Source organism: Megascapheus bottae, chromosome X (genome assembly GCF_031878675.1).
Source record: "Megascapheus bottae isolate mThoBot1 chromosome X, mThoBot2.hap1, whole genome shotgun sequence".
In the NCBI taxonomy this organism is placed as follows: Eukaryota; Metazoa; Chordata; class Mammalia; order Rodentia; family Geomyidae; genus Megascapheus; species Megascapheus bottae.
Genome location: NC_143547.1, coordinates 35,978,458 through 35,997,670, shown reverse-complemented (window position 1 = coordinate 35,997,670; position 19,213 = coordinate 35,978,458). Strand labels below are relative to the sequence as shown.

The 19,213-nt window shown below is 39.5% G+C and overlaps 2 pseudogenes; one reads left to right on the top strand and one right to left on the bottom strand.

Annotated features, from left to right (window-relative positions):
- Positions 1-934: 934 nt before the first annotated feature.
- Positions 935-1,308, bottom strand: LOC150040846 (non-histone chromosomal protein HMG-17 pseudogene; annotated as a pseudogene).
- Positions 1,309-3,373: 2,065 nt separating this feature from the next.
- On the top strand, positions 3,374-3,485 carry LOC150040845 (U2 spliceosomal RNA; annotated as a pseudogene).
- The last annotated feature ends 15,728 nt before the right edge of the window (positions 3,486-19,213 follow it).

Here is a 19,213-nt window from a genome sequence, read left to right as displayed (position 1 = left end):
CATGCATGCTAGGCAAGCACTCTACCACTAAGCCACACTCCCTATACTGCCTTTTTTTTTTTAATCATCATAAACCAAGAACAGAGAGACAACCAGCACATGGTCTCCCTGATATGCAGGTGTTAAATTTAAAACATAATGAGACACGGGGCTGGGAGTTTGGCCTAGTGGTAGAGTGTTTGCCTAGCATGCAGGAAGACCCAGGTTCGATTCCTCGGTACCCCACATACATAGCAAAAAAAAAAAAGCCGAAAGTGGTGCTGAGGCTCAAGTGGTAGAGCTCTAGCCTTGAGAAAGTCCAAGGACAGTGCTCAGGCCCTGAGCTCAAGCCCAAGACTGGCAAAAAAAAGAACCATAATGAGATACGACAAAGTAAGCAGGGCAAACAGGACCCAAGACACCCATACACAGTGAGACCAAAGGAGGACAGTCTTGGGGGAAAGGCCCAAGCACGACTTCATATGTATATATATATGTATATATATATGTATATATATATCATCAGCACACCTCCAGGATATTTTTTAACTGTATCCAGCGTTATTAAAGGTACCTTCACAAAATATTTGTGCCAAGGTTGCTGTGTGTCAACACGAGAGAATTCCTCCTCCAGGGAGCCAACAAGAAGCCTCTCAAAACTAGCAAGGAGGGGCTGGGAGTTTGGCCTAGTGGTAGAGTGCTTACCTAGCATGCAGGAAGACCCAAGTTCGATTCCTCAGTACCACACACATAGAAAAAAAAGCCAGAAGTGGTGCTGTGTCTCAAGTGGTAGAGCTCTAGCCTTGAGAAAGTCCAAGCCCAGGGCTAGCAAACAAACAAACAAAAAAGTACTAGGGAAAGGTGTTCTCCCCTGTGTATCCAGCTTTGGAGACATTCTGTTAGTGACAGATGCTTTTTTCCCCAAAACAAGTGTTCCATGTGCTAACAATATAGCTTAAAAAAGTAAACCAAAATTCTGCATTTTATAAAACTTAAGCAAAAGTAGCATTTCAAACTGTACAGTCACCAGCAGTACACAGTTATCAAAACTGCACACACTTTCACTTTCTCCAGCACCTTCAGCTTTCTGTGCCTGGTCTGTTTTGGCACCTCCATTTTCTGCAGGGTTATTCCCATCCTTACAGCATCAGCTTTGCCCTTCTTCCCTGTGGGTACCTTCTCTCCCTTCTTTGCAAGGGCTTTTTCAGGCTCGGGTTTTGGAGGAGCAGGTTTAACAGACAACGGGGAGGACCTTCTCTGTGGCTTGTCCTTCACCTTTGCTTTATCTCCTTTAGCATCAGCCTTTCTCCTGGGCATGGTGGCGGCTGGGTGGAGGCGCTGTGTGAGGATGCAGCAATGTGAAGCTTTGCTTGGTCTGGGGGTCACTCTAGTCTCTTCTTCACACTGCTCCCTCCAGGATATTTTTTTTTAAGTGTGTTAATCCAGCAGAGTGCCCGGGGCACATGCTTCTAACCCTAGCTACAATCTGGCATAAAATAGGCAAAGGCCTGTTTAGCAAGCACAAGGCTCTTAGTTCGATTCCTAGTACTATCAAATACAAACCCCAGAGTTAGATTTCTTGGTGTGGTTTATTGTTAGGCCTTTGGTTCCTAAACTATGTTTTCTATACTTAATAAATGAATTCAAAAGTACTCTTTCTGTATATTGTGGGCTATTTCTTGTCTGTTGTTCTGATGATTGTTGTTTTTTTTTTTTTTCTGTGCAGGTACTATGGCTTAAACTCAGTGCCTCACACTCTTGCTTGTTTTATTTCATTTTATTTTTTGTAGTGGTTGCGGGGTTTTGAACTTTTTTGCTCACACTTACTGCTCTACCACTTGAGCCATATCACCTTCCAGTGTTTTCGTGGTTAATTGGAGATAAGAGTATACTAGAGTTTCCTGCCTGGGCTAGCTGCAAATTATGATCCACAGATCTCAGCCTTCTTAGTAGTAATGATTACAGGGATGAGCCATCAATGATGGCCCTTGCTTTTTTTTTTTGCCAGTCCTGGGCTTGAACTCAGGGCTTGGGCACTGTCCTTGGACTTTTTCAAGGCTAGGGTTCTACCACTTGAGCCACATCACCATGTCCAGCTTTTTCTATGTATATGATACTGGGGAATTGAACCCAGGTCTTCCTGCATGCTAGGCAAGCACTCTACCACTAGGCCAAACTTCTGGCCTGCTTTTTTTTTTAACCTCACTCAAGGCTGATGCTCCACCAGTTGAGCCACACCTTCACTTTCATGTATTTTTTTTTGCTTTATTAGAAATAAGAGGGTCAAGAATTTGTCTTCTTAGGCTGGCTTTGAACTGTAATCTTCAGATCTCAGCTTCCCACAAGGCTAGGATTACAAGCATAAGCATCTAGCACCCAGTTATTTTTTGTTATTTAAAAAATTATCTTTAGTTGTATAAAGCGGTTTCAATTCAACAAATCAGCTTGTGAGTATATTGTATTTTGATCAATGTTACCCCTTTCATCTTTCTTCTGCATCTCTAGCCATTAATGTCTTTTTCCCTTTTGTGCCATTTTTTGTTTTTATTTATTTATTTTTTATTTTTTTCATTAATGTTTTTTTGAGACAGGGTACCATTAAGCAGCCCAAGCTAGCCTCAAACTAAGTATGTAGCATGGGCTGGCCATGAATTTGTGGCCTTCTTCCTCAGCTCTTTGAGTGCTAGTGTAAGAAGTGTGTGCCACCATGCCTAGTTTGAGTTGGAAAAATTCTGTCATCTAGTGATAGCGTAGTGGTCCTAACATTACAGCCCAGTATATTTCTTATGTGTTTGTTGTGCTGCTAGTAAAAGGAAACCTGGATTGCCAGTCCTGTAAATGTTATATGTACAATTATATACAGCAGACAATACTTGATAATGATAATATATAACATTACTTGTTCGTGCATTTTACTCTGCCATACTTTATAATCAGTGTTTGAGAGTGTGTTTCTCTGTATGTGAAATAGTTTAGGGCCAGGTACAGATGGCTCACACCTGCAATCCTAGCTATTCTGCAGGCTGAAAGCTGAAATCTAAATAGCATGATTCAAAGCCAGCCTGAGCAGAAAAGTCTATGAGACCCTTATCTCCAATTAACCACGAGAAAACCAGAAAGGGAGCAGTGGCTCAAAGTGGTAGAGTGATAGTCTTCAGTGAAAAAGCTCAGGGGTTGGGAATGTGGCTTGGTGGTAGAGTGCTTGCTTCGCATGCATGAAGCCCTGGGTTCAATTCCTCAGTACCACAGAAACAGAAAAGCTGGAAGTAGAGTTTTGGCTTGGGTGGTAAAGTGCTAGCTTTGAGTAAAAGAAGCTCAGAGACAGTGCTCAGGCACCAAGTTGAAGCACCAGGACTGGCAAAAAATTTAACATATCTAATTGAAACCTTTAAAAATTGCTTCTCTGCCTTTTAGCTAAGATCAAGTATAGAATCTGTTCATATCAGTTTAATATCTGAAATGTCCTCTATGCGAGGTTGTTACTGTATCTGAATGTGGTACCTGGTATATGGTATATACATTTATTTGTTTATTTGAAAAAGGTACGGGGAAAACAAGATGAGTGGGAGTGGGTGAGGGGAGGGAAAGTGAGAGAAAAACATGGGAAGAGATAATAATGTTCAAGAAGTAAGATACCTGCAACCTGATGAATGTAATTGTAACCCCTCTGTACATTGCCCGACAATAAAGTAAAATAAAAATAATAGCTATTATACTGAAAATGGTAACAATAAAAGGTATCCTAAAGTATGTAAATCATTGCTATATCCTTAATACTTGCATTAAAATGCTGTCTATGAAACTTAAAAAAAAGAAAAATTATGCAGGAAACCCTGAAAACCCCTTTTAAGATAATAGTTATTGTCTCAGTGGTAATTTCATAAAAGACCTCAATCAGAATGCTGTGCACATTTGTCATTTCTCACTGCTTTCTCAAAAGAAACATCATATTTGGGTGTGTTCATTCATTAGACATAATTGCAGGCCATTTTATTGAAGCAGAAAAATGAAATACATAATTGAAAATTGGTAAGGAAAATTAAAAATTCTACTTTGGATTGAACTGAATCTAGATATCATTTTGTAGAGTATGGTTATTTTATGGTTATTTCATTGATAACTCTTTAATCCATAAAAAGTAATACATGTTAAAAAAAAAACTAAAAAAAAACCAAACAGAAAAGCTCAGGGACAGTGCCCAGGCCCTGAGTTTATGCACCATGACCTGCAAACAAAACAAACAATAAAACAAGTTTAGTGCTGGGGGTATAGCTCAGTGCTAGAACAGTGTTTTGTACATGTGAAACTCTGAGTTCACTCCATAGTAGTGTATAACTAAAACAAAAATGAAACCCACAAAGACATTTACTTTAAAATAGTATTCTGTGTTAAACCAATGGTAGCTACACTCATTCCAGACTTTCAGAGTGTTCTGATCGCATCAATGATCACATAAAACAATGTATTTATCCCTTCTAGGTTTGTGTAAGTATACTCTACAATTTTGCGCAATGATGAAATTGCCCAACAACACAGTTTTCAAAATGTATCCCCATCCATTAAGTGGTGTACCACAATTTAACTAGTCTCCAATTGACAGAAATATAGGCATTCTGTAAACATTGCTAAAGTGCATTTTTCACTGTCATACATATTTCGATTACATTTGTGAGATAACTTTCTAGAAGTATAATTATTGGGTCAAACAATACAGAGTTTAAGTTTTGCCTTTTTTTTTTGATGTTCTGCAAACTTTTTTTTTGTCTGTCATGGGGCTTGAACTCTGTGCCTGGGCACTATCCCTGAGCTCTTCAGTTCAAGACTAGTGCTCTACCACTTTGAGCCACAGCTCCACTTTTAGTTTTCTGGTCGTTAATTGGAGATAAGAGTGTCATGGACTTTGTTTTTTTTATTTTTATTTTTATTTTTATTATTTTTTTTTGCCAGTCCTGGGTTTGGGCTCAGGGCTTGAGCACTGTCCTTGGACTTTCTCAAGGCTTAGCACTCTACCACTTGAGCCTCAGCACCACTTCCGGCTTTTTGCTATGTATGTGGTACCAAAGAATCGAACCCAGGTCTTCGTGCATGCTAGGCAAGCACTCTACCACTAGGCCAAACTCCCAGCCCTGTCATGGACTTTCTGCCTGAGCTGGCTTTGAACCTCGATCCTCAGATCTCAGCCTCCTGAGTAGCTAGGATTACAGGCATGAGCCACCACACCCGGCATTCCACAAACATTTTATGAAAGTACTCTCACTCAAGGACAAGATATTCTAGACATTGTTCCTTGTGTGCCGATCCTGGGATTTGAATTCAGTGCATTGGCACTGTCCCTAAGATTTTTTTTTGCTCAAGGCTAGTACTCTATCACTTGATTCACAAGTTCACTTCTAGCATTTTGCTGCTTAACTGGAGAAAAGGGTCATGGACTTTCTGCCTAAGCTGGCTTTGAACCATGATCTTCAGATTTCAACCTCCTTGATAGCTAGGATTTGTGGAATGAGCCACCAGCAGCTAGCTTCTACACACCTCTTGCTTTCTTCTGCTACTACTCCGCAAACCCAATTCCATCTGGTAAGGAAAAGGATAAGATCTAGGGGCTTAGGGTATTTTAGAATTTTCCACATAACTACTTTTGTTAAGGAGAGGAAGTTTAAATAATTGAAGTGACAAACTGAAAGCTTTATGCTGATGTCTCCATCTTAACTTCAAGTGTTTTGTCTAGTTCTATTATAAAAACCTAGTAAGTTTTTCTCTTCACTTTTCAGATATGTTCACTATGCTTGGTATTCTTTTGTTTATATCCTTTCATTCACACACATATGATGTTGCCAGGTGCTGGTGGCTTATGCTTATAATTCTAGATACTCAGGAGGCTGAAATTTTAGGATTATGGTTCAAAGCCAACCTGGGAAGGAAATTCCATGAGACTCTGATCTCCAATTAAGTAGCCAAAATCCGTGAGTGAGCTGTGGCTCATATAATAATAGAGCATCATCCTTAAATGAGAAAGCTAAGGGATAATGCCAAGGCTCTGAGTTCAAACCTCAATATTGGTCTGGTACACACACACGCGCACACACATGCATGCACTTGCACACACAACACACAGAGCTGTCAGCTTCAGAAGTGTCCATTTATTTTCTTGCTCTTTAAGAAAGCATATTAGCTTGAATGATCCTTTATGAGCACGTCATGTGGATACAGAACTGATTATATGCAAAGGAATTTTACCTTATTCCCATGTAACCCCACAGGAAATTCTGATGGTATGAAGAATATCAATGAGAAGTTCCTGTGTACTTAATATGATGTGAGCTGGGGCCTCGAGTTTGGCCTAGTGGTACAGTGCTTGCGTAGCATACATTAAGACCCGGGTTTGATCACTTGGTACCACATACATATAAAAATAAAATACCACGTGAGCTAGAGCACCTAAGCAAACACCAGGTCATGAGGTGTTTTGTTTCATATTATTTAAAAATATTTTAGTTCTAGATTCTGACGAAAATTCAACTTTTCATTCCAACATGCTAAAGCAGTCTTGGCTTTGCTCATCTGAGCCTCAATTCTGCAATCTATTCCTTTTTTTCTTCGTGTTCTTTCTTTATCATTGTAACTGCTCATTTATGATAGCAGGCCATCTGAGCAATAATTTCGATTTTTTAGAGGACATTGTTCTCTTTCAAAGGACATGGCGTCTGTGTTGTTCTATTTTACAGCCACTGAAGCAAATCATAAATCTTAGAAAATATATTATCAAGAATTATGATTAGTGACTTGTTAGTATATTTAAAATCACTGAATTTTATACTTTCATGTACTTAATATCATGTGATATAAACTTTATGTCAATAAAAGTCATTTTTGTGGATTTATATCAGTTAAAAATTGAATTATAGTGGAAATGACCAAATAATATTAACTTCAAAACATACTTATCTCACTCAGTTGAATTTGTTTAAGGTTCTGTAATTTTCACAATATTGATTGTGCTCATGAAAACCAACTTGTAAAAGACAAAAACACAACTGAATGATACCACATTACAGTTAGAGTTTCACATTCTTTTGTTTCCTGTGCCGGGGATAGAGCTAAGGGCTTTTCCCATGTTAGGCAAGACTTCTACCATTAATCTACGTCCTCTGCCCAAACTCTTACATCCTGCATATACCCAGGTTGTCTAGACATCATTCTAACCAGACTGAGGCTGGTATTTTCCCTTGTGAGAGCAAATGGAAAACTGAGAAACTTACACGAATAGAAAATCTCAGCAACTTCAAGTTTGTTGCAAACATCACATTTTTATTTATTTGTTTGTTCATTTACTTCTGTGCTGGTACTAGATCTTGAGCTCAGGACCCCATGCTCTCCCTTAACTTTTTCTGCACAAAGCAGATCCATTTGTGCCAAAGGCCTGACTTCTGGCTCTTTGCTGGTTAATTGGAGATAGGAGTCTCATGAATTTTTCTGCTTGGGGTGGATTTGAGCCATGATTCTCAAATTTCAGCCTCCTGAGTATCTAGGAGTAAAGGTCAGAGAAACCAGCAGCTGACAGCTTCCACATTTTTACATGAAAACAAGTAAGCTATGATTATGTCCTACTAATTTTCTGTTTGGGATAGAAATATAGATATTATTTGTCTACGACAGGGATGGATCATGGAGTTGATTTTTAATAAATTAATGCCAACCACAAAACCTTACACACCAAGATTTTTCCATATGTATACCTTTATGTTTATAAATTTGTTTCTACATGAGAGAGAATGAGAGAGTGAGAGAGGAAGAGGAAGAGGGAATAAGGGAATGAGGAATCAAGTGACTATACAATTAATTTGGAAAATACTGGATTAAAAAGAGCTAGACAGGGCTGTGAGTTTGGCCTAGTGGTAGAGTGCTTGCCTAGCATGTATGAAGACCTAGGTTTGATTCTTTGGTACTACATACATGGAAAAAGCCGGAAGTGGTGCTGTGGCTCAAGTGGTAAACCTTTAGCATTGAGAAAACCCAAGGACAGTGCTCAGGCTCTGAGTTCAAGCCCCAGGACTGGCAAATTTTTTTTTCCTGGCTACAGAGAGCTTCCTTCCAGGGACTCTAATAAAAGCAGTGGGCTCTAACAAACTTGCAGTGATAGCATCCCAGATGGATTTTGTTCCTTAGAGCTTGATTGTTTTTGTTTGTTTGTTTTGTGGATCATGGGACTTGAACTCTGGGCCTGGGTGCTGTCCCCGAGCTTTTCAACTCAAGGCTAATGGCCTACCCCTTGAACCACAGCGCCACTTCTGGTTTTCTGGTGATTAATTGGACATAAGAGCCTCTTCGACTTTAGTGCCTGGGCTGGCTTTGATCCTTGATCCTCAGATCTCAGCCTCCTGAGTAGCTCGGATTAAAGGCATGAGCCACTGTGCCCATGATAGTTTCAGTGGACAGAAGTGGACTCTGGACTCAGTGAAGAGTTTACTATAAATTTGAAGTATGAAATGGGAGAGAGCAAGGAAGAGTGACACTGTCCAAAAAGAAATGTATTCTTGGCCCAGGAGTTTGGCCTAGTGGTAGAGTGCTTGCCTAGCATGCATGAAGACCAGGTTTGACACCTCGGTACCACCTACATAGAAAAAAAAGCTGGAAATGGTTCTGTGGCTCAAGTGGTAGAGCTCTGGCCTTGAGAAAGCCCAAGGACAGTGCTCAGGCCCTGAGCTCAAGCACCACGACTGGCAGTAACCTTGAGCAATAAAGCTAAGGAACAGTGCCTAGTCCCTGAGTTCAAGCCCCAGTACTTGCACAAAAAAAGATTTAAAATTGGCTCAGATGGGGGCTGAAAGTGTGACCAAATTGGTAAAGTATTTGCAAGAGGCACTTAGTTCAGTTCTAAGTCTCTCTGTCTCTGTCTTTGTCTCTCTCCCTCTCCTCCCCCCACCCGACAGAGAGTAAAACTGACTCAGATGAAGGGTGATGGGAAATGTCAAGACCTTGAGAAAGAACTGTTTAAAAGCTTCAACTCTCAGCATGTTATCACTTTTGGATCTTTCCCTTTTATCTGCTATTGAAACATTGTGAAATTCAGTACAGCAAGGTCATATCTTTCTTCAAAAGAAAAAAAAATCAATGTACCAAATAAGAAAATTACACAACATATTGACATACTGATAGTACTGGTATTGGTAGGGACAAATCTTTGAAAGACAAAAAGGGTATGTTTAAAGTATAAAATTTCATAGCCTTATTCCTGATAATCCTTTGTTAAAAGATCATTCAACTCTAGGAATTTTGGTTTCCATGCATCACAGCAGGATGGGTAGTGCTTATAACTTTGTAAGAAGGGAAATATGTTCTCAATTTAAAATTAGCGGTGGTTTGTAATGTGCTCTCAAGCAAAAGATTAATTTAGACAATGTGAAGATTGTGAATGCTAATTTTTAACCCAATTACTTTCCAGTGCTTTTGTTCACAGCACAACCTCAATGTCAGAGCTCTCGTACTTAGAAAATTTAGTTTTGTCTGTAAGCAGAGAAAGATGAAGTATAGACACAGTACAGACTTACTCTCAATGAAAGTGTTGATTTTTTTTTTGTTGGTTGTGGGGCTTGAACTTGGCCTGGGCGCTGTCTCTGAGCTCTGCAGCTCAAACCTACCACCCTACCCCTTGAGCCACAATACCACTTCCGGTTTTCTAGTGGTTAATTGGAGATAAGAGTCTCACGGACTTTAATTCCTGGGCTGGCTTTGAACTGTGACCCTCAGATCTCAGACTACTGAGTGGCTAGGATTACAGGTGTGAGCTACTGCGCCCAGCGAAAGTGTTGATTTTTAATGGCTATTGGTGCTCAGGAATAGTCAGAGTTTAAGAATACTAACTTGTTAGCTAAGCATTGGTGGCTCATGCCTGCAATCCTAGCTACTTAGGAGGCTGAAACGTAAGTATTGCAGTTCGAAGCCAGCCTAAGGAAGAAAGTCTGTGAGATGTTTATTTTCAATTAACCAATAAAAAGCCAGAAGTTGTGCTGTGGCTCAAGTGATGCAGTGCTTGAGTAGTACTGGTCTCCAGCAAAAAAGCTCAGTTGATAGCACCCAGGCCCTGAGTTCAAATTCCCAGGACTGGTGTATGCACACACACACACACACACACACACACACACACACACACATATACACACACGCCAGCTGCCACTACAAAGGAGGATAAGAAATTGTGGAGTATCTTTTCATTACTTTTCCCCATGCCATTTCTATTATATGGTTCTTTAATCTCATCTCTTTACTATGATTTCTTGAACTGGGCTCACTTTTAAGGGAGTCTGAAAAGACCTGTCAACCTTTAGAATAACTCTTCCAATTTGCCTTTGGAGGGAAGATTATTTGCCCCACAGTTTCTATCATCACTTGGACTACCATCTAACTGTGGACTGGGAATTATAATAATGAGAAAGAAATTTCCATTTATTCGGAGGCTTTTGTATTTTCAGAAATATTTTATGCCTTTCAAATAATTTTCTGAACACATATATGTTTTTCTATTGCTAATATGATGGATTGAATTGGTTATATTTGCATATTAAATTAGCTTTGTATTCCTGGGATAAACCCTGGATTTATCCTTGATTCATCCACAAAACCTTGGTGATGGGATATTATCATTTTTAGACATTATTGAATTGCTTTTTTTCAGTTCTGGGTTTTGAACTCAGGACCTGGCCACTGTCCTTGGGCTTTCCCAAGGCCAGTGCTCTACCACTTGAGCCACAGAACAACTTCCAGCCTTTTCTGTGTATGTGGTACCGAGGAACTGAACCCATGCTAGGCAAGTACTCTACCATTAGTCCACAGTCCCGACCCATATTATTTTATTTTCTTGGCTGCTATTGTGTTCAGGATCACTCTGCACCAATACTGGGGCTTGAATTCAGGATCCTGTACCCTTTCTTTTTTTTTGGTGGGTCATGGGGCTTGAACTCTGGGCCTGGTCGCTGTCTCTGAGCTCTTCAGCTCTTTAGCTCAAGGCTACCACCCTACCCCTGGGCCTGGGTGTTGTCCCTGAGCTCTTCAGCTCAAGGCTACCGCCCTACTCCTTGAACCTCAGTTCCACTTCCCATTTTCTAGAGGTTAATTGGAGATAAGAGTCTCAAGTTCTTCAGTGTCTGGGCTGGTTTTGAATCTCAATCCTCAGATCTCAGCCTCTTGAGAATTTACAGAAGTGATAGAATCAGTCAGGTGCTGGTGGTTTACATCTGTAATCCTAGCTACTCAGCAGGCTGAGATCTGAAGACTGATGTTTGAAGCCAGCCTGAGCAGGAAAATCCTTATCTCCACTAACTTACTGAAACACAAATCGGGAAGTGGAGCTGTGGCTTAAATGGTAGGGATGCTAGCTTTGAGCACTCAGGGACATCTCCCAGCCCTCTCCCCTCCCCCAGTTATTGAATCATACCAGTTATGTATTTCAACATGGGTACATTTTAGTGATTTGTAATATTTGAGTAGTTGGTCATTCCATTTAATTAAATATGTGTGAAGGATTATCTGAAATATTCTCCAATAATTCTTATAATAACTTCAGGTTCTGTAGTAACATAAATTTTCACTTGTGAGTTTGGAAACATGAGCTCCTGATCAGTTTTGTTCGATTCTTTGGGTCTGTTAATATTATTGATCTTTTCAGAGAACTAGTGTTTGTGTCCATTGATTTTCTGAACCATTGATTTTATGGTTCTAAATGTACTTAGTTTTGGTTATTAATCTGGTTACCTTCTTTAGTTTAATGTGGTTTTATTTTATTTTATATCTTAAGATATAAGTGTGGGTTACTGAATTTAAAAGTGTGATGTGTGTGTGTGTGTGTGTGTGTGTGTGTGTGTGTGTGTGTTGGGCCTAGGGTTCAAACTTGGGATCTGGGTGATGTCCCTGAGCCAATGTGCTCAAAGCTGGTGCTCTAACACTTGAGCCACAGAACCATTTCTGGTCCTTTTGATGGCTATTAGAGATAAGAGTCTCACGAACTTTATTGTTGGGCTAGTTTTGAACCATCTTTCTCAGATCTCAGCCTCCTGAGTATAGGATTATGGACATGAGCCATCAGTGCCCAGCTGAATTGAAATCTTGTATGATATAAACATTTTAATACTATAGATTTTCTCCTAAGATGTTTTAGCATCACCACATAACTTTCAATACATTATACTCTCATTTTCATGCAGTTCATAATGTTTCTTTTCTTATGTTTCTTGAATTTATCTATGACTATAGCATATATATTTAGTGCAAGTGATGTTTCTTCTGTAACCATAATCATTTCCATGTTAATTTTTTCCTATTTTAATTATAATACATTCATACTGCAAGAGGGTTACATTGTGATAATTCCATACATGCCAAAACTATGTAGTTCATAGAATGTTTACACGTGGTTTTTTAATGTTTACAGATTTTTATATTATTATTTCTTTATACCGTATTTCAGTTTTGACCATTTTAAATGTATTAAAGTCTATTTAATGATCTAGGATAAAGTTTTTGGTTGAGGATTCCTGAAGTAAGAACTGGTGCTATAGCTCAAGTGGTAGGGTACCAGACTTGAACAAAAGAAGCTCAGGAATAGCGCTCAGGCCCTGAGTTCAAGACCCAGGACTGCCCCCTCAACAAAAAAGAAGCAGGGAAGGGAAGGAAGGAGGAAGGAGGGAAGGAAGGAAGGAGAAATAAATGTATAATATCAACAGCTAAAAAAATTGAATCACTCCAAAACTAATCTCCAAAGAAAAACCATCCCATTAAAAGATGGGCCAAAGACTTAAAGAGAATTTTCTCTGAAGAAGAAGTAAGAATTGGGCTGAGAGTTTGGCCTAGTGGTAGAGTGCTTGCCTAGCATGCACAAAGACCCGGGTTCAATTCTTCAGTAACACATACATAGAAAAAGCCAGAAGTGGTGCTGTGGCTCAAGTGATAGAGTTCTGGCCTTGAGAAAATCCAAAGATAGTGCTCAGGCCCTGAGTTCAAGCCCAGGACTGGCAAAAAAATAAGAAATAAGAATGGCCTATAGACACATGAAGAAATGCTCCATATCTTTGCCATAAAAGAAATGCAAATCAAAACAACTCTAAGATTCCACCTCACTCCAGTTAGAATGACCAGGATCAGGAAAACGAATAACAACAGATGCTGGAGGGGATGTGGCCAGGAGGGATCACTACTACACTGTTGGTGGGGGTGCAAACTCGTTCAACCACTATGGAAAGCAGTGTGGCAGTGCCTCAAAAGACTAAACATAGAACTCCCCTATGACCCAGCAATTCCACTACTTGTCATTTACCCAATTGTCCAGAAACAAGGACATACTAAATCCACTAGCACAACAATGTTCATTGCAGCACTAGTTACCATAGCAAACATATGGAACCTCAGATGTCCCTCAGTTGATGAGTGGATCAACAAGATGTGGTCTTTATACACAATGGAATTCTATGCTGCTGTCAGAAAGAACGACATGGCCCCTTTTGCAAGGAAATGGAAAGACTTAGAAAGAATCATATTAAGTAAAGTAAGCAAAACTCAAAGGAACATAGGCTCAATGGTTTCCCTTATTTGTCATAATCAGTAGAAACCTTGGGCTCTCCTAGCAGAGATTTAAAACAGAGCAAAACCTAGATACATAGGCCATATAGTATGACACTAAACGTAAGGACCTCCAGGCTATAGAAGCAAAAGTCATATAATGAGTGATTGTTGTCCTTAATGTACTATGTTATCTCTCATCTGTTTTGCTGTCCCTTGGTTATCTCATATGGTTACAGTATTTTACCATTTTATCTTATATATTGTATATATGTTTATTTGAAATAGCATAGGGAAGGGGGAAAACAAGATGAGGGGTGGGACTGAGGGGAGGGAAATTGGGACCAAGACATGAGAAAGGGTATCAATGTTTGTGAAGTAATGTACTTTCTATCCAGTGAATATAATGTAATCCTTCTATTAATTATAATAAAAATATATGAAAAAGGAAAAATGTATATTATATTCTGATGTCTATTAGTAAATTTTTCTAAATATGTCAGTTAGAGCCATAGAAACACCATACCATTAATTTTCCACTTAGGTTTTCTATATCTTTGGAGATCTTCCTTCCTTCCTTCCTTCCTTCCTTCCTTCCTTCCTTCCTTCCTTCCTTCCTTCCTTCCTTCCTTCCTTCCTTCCTTCTTTGCCGGTTCTGGGGCTTGAGTTCACGGTCTTGGCACTGTCCTTGAGCTTCTTTTGCTCAAGGCTAGCACTCTAGCACTTGAGCAACAGTGACACTCCAGCTTTTCCTGTTTATACTATGGGTACCCAGGGCTTCATGCAGGCTTAGGCAAGCACTCTACCACTAAGCCAAATTCACAGCCCTCCTTTGCTTCTTGTTATTTGTTTTTCTGGTGGCACTGGGGTTTGAACTTGTGACCTCTCAGTTGGTAGGCAGGTATTAAACCACATGAGCCACTTTACAACCCCTCCTTGATTTTTCTATCTTATGAATTTGTAACTTATAGAGAGGAGTGTTGAATTCTTCCCCTATAATTGTAAGCTTGTTTATTGTTCCTTTCAGTCATTTTTGTTGAAAACATTCCTCATTTATAGATACCTAGGAGTGGAATGATACATTTTTTTTTGGAATTGTTTTATGAAATGGACAAATTGGCTTTCAGAGAATTGTACTATTTTACATTTCTACCAACAATGTATGACGGTTCCAGTTCCCCTTATTCTTTAAAATATTGATTATCAGTTGTCTGTTCTATTCTAGGTATTATAGCAACTGTGAAGTAAATTTAATTTTCATTTTCTTAATGACTGATGATATTTTTTTCATGTACTTATTAACCATTCTTACAGTTTCCTTGGTAAAATGTCTGTACAAATAATTTGCCTATTTGTATAGTTTGGTTGGGTTTGTATCATTGAGAGGTAAACATTCTTTGTATATACCATATAAATATATGAAACATATATTTTCACAGTTTCTCTGGTTTGACATTTTCTTTCCTTTTATTTTTTTTTACTTTTTATTGTAATTGATAGAAGGGTTACAGTTATATTTGCCAGATAGAAGGTACATTTCTTCACACACATTGATATCCTTTCTCATGTTTTTGTTCCCATTTCTCCTCCCCACCTCTCCCCTAATCTTGTTTTCCACCTTACCTTTCCTATTTCAAATAAACAAATAATCATATATACAATATACCAGATAACAAGGTAAGATACTGTAACAATATGAGAATAACCAAAGGATATCAAAAGAGATGAGAAATAACATAGTACATTAAGAACAATGATCACACACTACATGGCTCTTGTTCCCAAATCCTGGAGGTCCTTTCATTTAGCCTCATCCTATATAGCCTTATGTATCTAGGTTTGAGCTATTGTAATCCCCTACTAGGAGAGTCCACGTTTTGTACTAATTATTACAAATGAGCCTATTACATTAATCCTATGTTCCTTTGAGTCTGGCTTACTTTACTTAGTATGTTTTTTTTCCAAGTCTTTCCATTTCCTTACACATGGGGCAAGGTCATTCTTTCTGATGGCAGCATAGAATTCCATTGTGTATAAATACTACATTTTGTTGATCAACTGAGGGGCATCTGGGTTGGTTCAATATCTTTGCTATGGTAAATAGTGCTGCAATGAACATCATTGTGCTAGTGCATTTTATTTTCTTAATGGTGTTTTTCTGTTTTAAACCTCTCTCCTCTCTTATCTTCCTTTACCCAATAGTTACTTTTCGCATTCAAGTCCATTTTTTTTTGCCAGTCCTGGGGCTTGAACTTAGGACCTGGGCACTGTCTTTCTCAAGGTTAGTGCTCTATCACTTGAGCCACAGCACCACTTTCAGCTTTTCCTGTTCATATGTTACCAAGGAACTGAATCCAGGGCTTCATGCATGCTAGGTAAGCACTCTACCACTAGGCTATGCCCCGGGCCCCCATGTCCATTTTAATTATTAGACCAGATTATACATATGAACAAAAACACGTAGTATTTGACTTTACTTTGCTCAGTATGATTATCTTCATTTCAATACATTTTAAAATTTGCTCTCTGCTGGGCATCCATGGTTCATGCCTATAGTCTTAGATACTCAGAAGGCTGAGAGCTGAGGATTGTGGTTCAAAGACAGTCAGGCCAGGCAAGAAAGTACATGAAACACTTAACTCCAACAAACTACTTAGAAAAAGCCATACGTGTCGCTGTGGCTCAATGCTAGCCTTGAGCAAAAGAAGCTCAGGGGCAGTTCTCAGGCCCTGAGTTCAAGGCCCAGGATAGGCAAAATAAACAAAAAAAATGAAAAGAAGAAATAAAATAAAATCCCCCCTCTTTTTTTGTGGATCATGAGGCTTGAACTTTGCTTGGACGCTATCCCTGAGCTCTTTGCCTCAAGGCTACGTGTCCCTACCCTTGAGCCAAGCCCCACTCCCCGTTTTCTAGAGGTTATTTGGAGATAAGGGTCTCTGGTCCTTTTGTGCCTGGGCTTGCTTTGAACTGCCATTCTCAGCTCTCAGGCTCCTGAGTAGCTAGGATTACAAGCATGAGCCATTGACCTCCCCCCCCCGTCTTTTATTAGATTATATTAGTTGTATAGGGGTGATTTTTGTTATCCTTTTACATGTGTTTACAATGTATTCCAATGAATCCTACCTACTCTATCATTGTCCCTTTATGGTATCTCTTGATGTGCAATTATAACGTTCAAATCCCAGAAGCACCAAAAATATTTTTGAATAATTGCACATCAAGAGCTCAGGGATAGCGTCCAAGCAAAGTTTAAGGCTCTGTCTGAAAAATAATGGAAGCAAAAAAGGTTAGGAAAGTGATTATTTTTCAGACAGAGCCTTGTATTTTTGTCTGGGGTTGGATTTTTTTTGTTGGTCATGGTACTTGAACTCTGGGCCTGGGCACTGTCCCTGAGCTCTTCAGCTCAAGGCTACCACCCTACCCCTTGAGCCACTGTGTCACTTCCAGTTTTCTAGTGATTAATTGAAGATAAGAGTTTCATGAACTTTAGTGCCTGGACTGGCTTTGAACTGCGACTCTCAGATCTCAGCCCTTGAGTAGCTAGGATTATTGGAGTGAGCCACTGAGCCTGTCTGGGGCTGGATTTTTACTGTGATTCTCCTCTTCCCAACTGCCACATACTTAGGAATACAAATGTGCATCATCATGCCCAGATTGTTCTCACCATTTATTTTCTTAAGCTGTTTTCTATCTCCACCTCTTATATCACAGGCTTCAGTTTTTGGGGGCTTGAACTCAGGGCCTGAGCATTGTCCTTGAGCTTTCTTAAGGCTAGAACTCTACCACTTAAACCACAGCACCATTTATGGCTTTTTTTTCTATATATGTGGTACTGAGGAATCGAACTCTGATCTTCGTGCATGCTAGGCAAGCACTCCACCACTAGGCCAAACTCCCGGCCCTTTCGCTTCATTTTTAACGTTAATGGTATCCAATTGAACAGTTCTTTTCTTTTATAAATCATATTTTTGATGTTATATTTAAGAACATAATAGGATTGAAAATGCAGCCCAAGTAGTAGAACATGTACCTAGCAAGTTCAAGTCCTTGAGTTTAAATCCCAGGAACACCCTGCCTGACTTATTTGTTGAGACTGAGTCTCTCAGAAACTTTTTTGCCCACTGTGTACAAACTATGATCCTCCTAATCTCTGCCTCTTGAGTACCTGAGATTATACGCATGAGAATGGCACCCATGTGTTCAGGTTTAAAATGTACAGCTTGGTAAAGTTTAACATTTGAATACATTCATTACCGCAATCAAGATATAAATGAAATTACACAGTGTAATTTTTTTTGCCAGTCCTGGGGACTGAACTCAGGGCCTGAGCACTGTCCTTGGGCTTTCTCAAAGCTAGAGCTCTACTACTTGTGCCCCTTCTGGCTTTTCTATATATGTGCTACCAAGGAATTGAACCTGGGTCTTCATGCATGCCAGGCAAGCACTCTAACCCCAGGCCACACTCTTGGCCCAATTGTTCTGTTTTTTTTTTCCAGTCTTGAAGCTTAAACTCAGGGCCTGAGCTATGTCCTTGGGCCAAACTCCCAGCCCCATAGTGTAAAATTTTTGTGCCAGTATAAGGGCTTTAATTCAGGGCCTGGGCACTGTTCTTGAGCTATTTCGTTCACAGCCTACACTTTAGCACTTGACCCACAGCTCCACTTCTAGCTTTGTGGTACATTATTGGACATAAAGGTCTCACTGACTTTCTTGCCTGGGCTGACTTCAAACTGTGATCATTATTATATCTCATCCTTCTGAGTAGATAGGATTACAGGCATGAGCCACCAAGCACCCAGCAGGCTATACTTTTTTTTATCTGATTTACTTTTACTGTCTTTATATAGTGCTGCATTTCTTTCTGTTGGTGAACATTGTATAGCTATACCACCATTTTATCTATTTGTGGATAAGACTTTAGACTATTACAAATAGAGCTTTTAGGAGCATATATTTTCTTTGTGCTTGAGCAAATAATCTGGCAGTGAAGCGGCTGAATCATAAGTTTACCTTTTGAAGAACCTGCCAAATTGCTTTGCAAAGTGTTTGTACAATAACAGTATCTTCCCATGAGCCATGTATGAGCGCTCCATTTCCTCTATATCCTTGCCAGTTCTTAGTATGGACAGTCGTTTCAAATTTTTGCCATGAAAAAATATTTTAATGTCATTCTCATTTGCATTTTTCGGACTGATGATTTCAGACTTCTTTTCAATTATTTGGCATCCATTTATCTTAAATTAGCAAATTGTTCCAATATTTTCTCAATTTAAAATTGTGCTTTTTCCAGGCTCTGGTGACTCATGCTTATTATCCTGGCAATCCTGGAGGCTGAGATCTGAGGTTTGCAGTTTGAAGCCAGCCTAGGCAGGAAAGTCTGTGAGACTTTTATTTCCAGTCAGTCACCAAAAAAAGGCAGGAGTGGAGCTGTGGCTCAAGTGCTAGAATTCTATCTTTGAGCACAAAAGCTCAGGGAAAGTGTCTAGGCCCTGAGTTCAAGCCCCTGAACAGGCACAGAAAATTGTATTGTTTTTTTATTATCCAGTCTTGAGGCTTGAACTCATGGCCTGAGCACTGTTTTTGTGCTTTCTCAAAGCTAGGGTTCTACCACTTGTGCCACAGCACTATTTCTGCCTTTTTCTGTGTATGCGGTACCAAGGAATGGAACGCAGGGCTTCATGCATGCTAG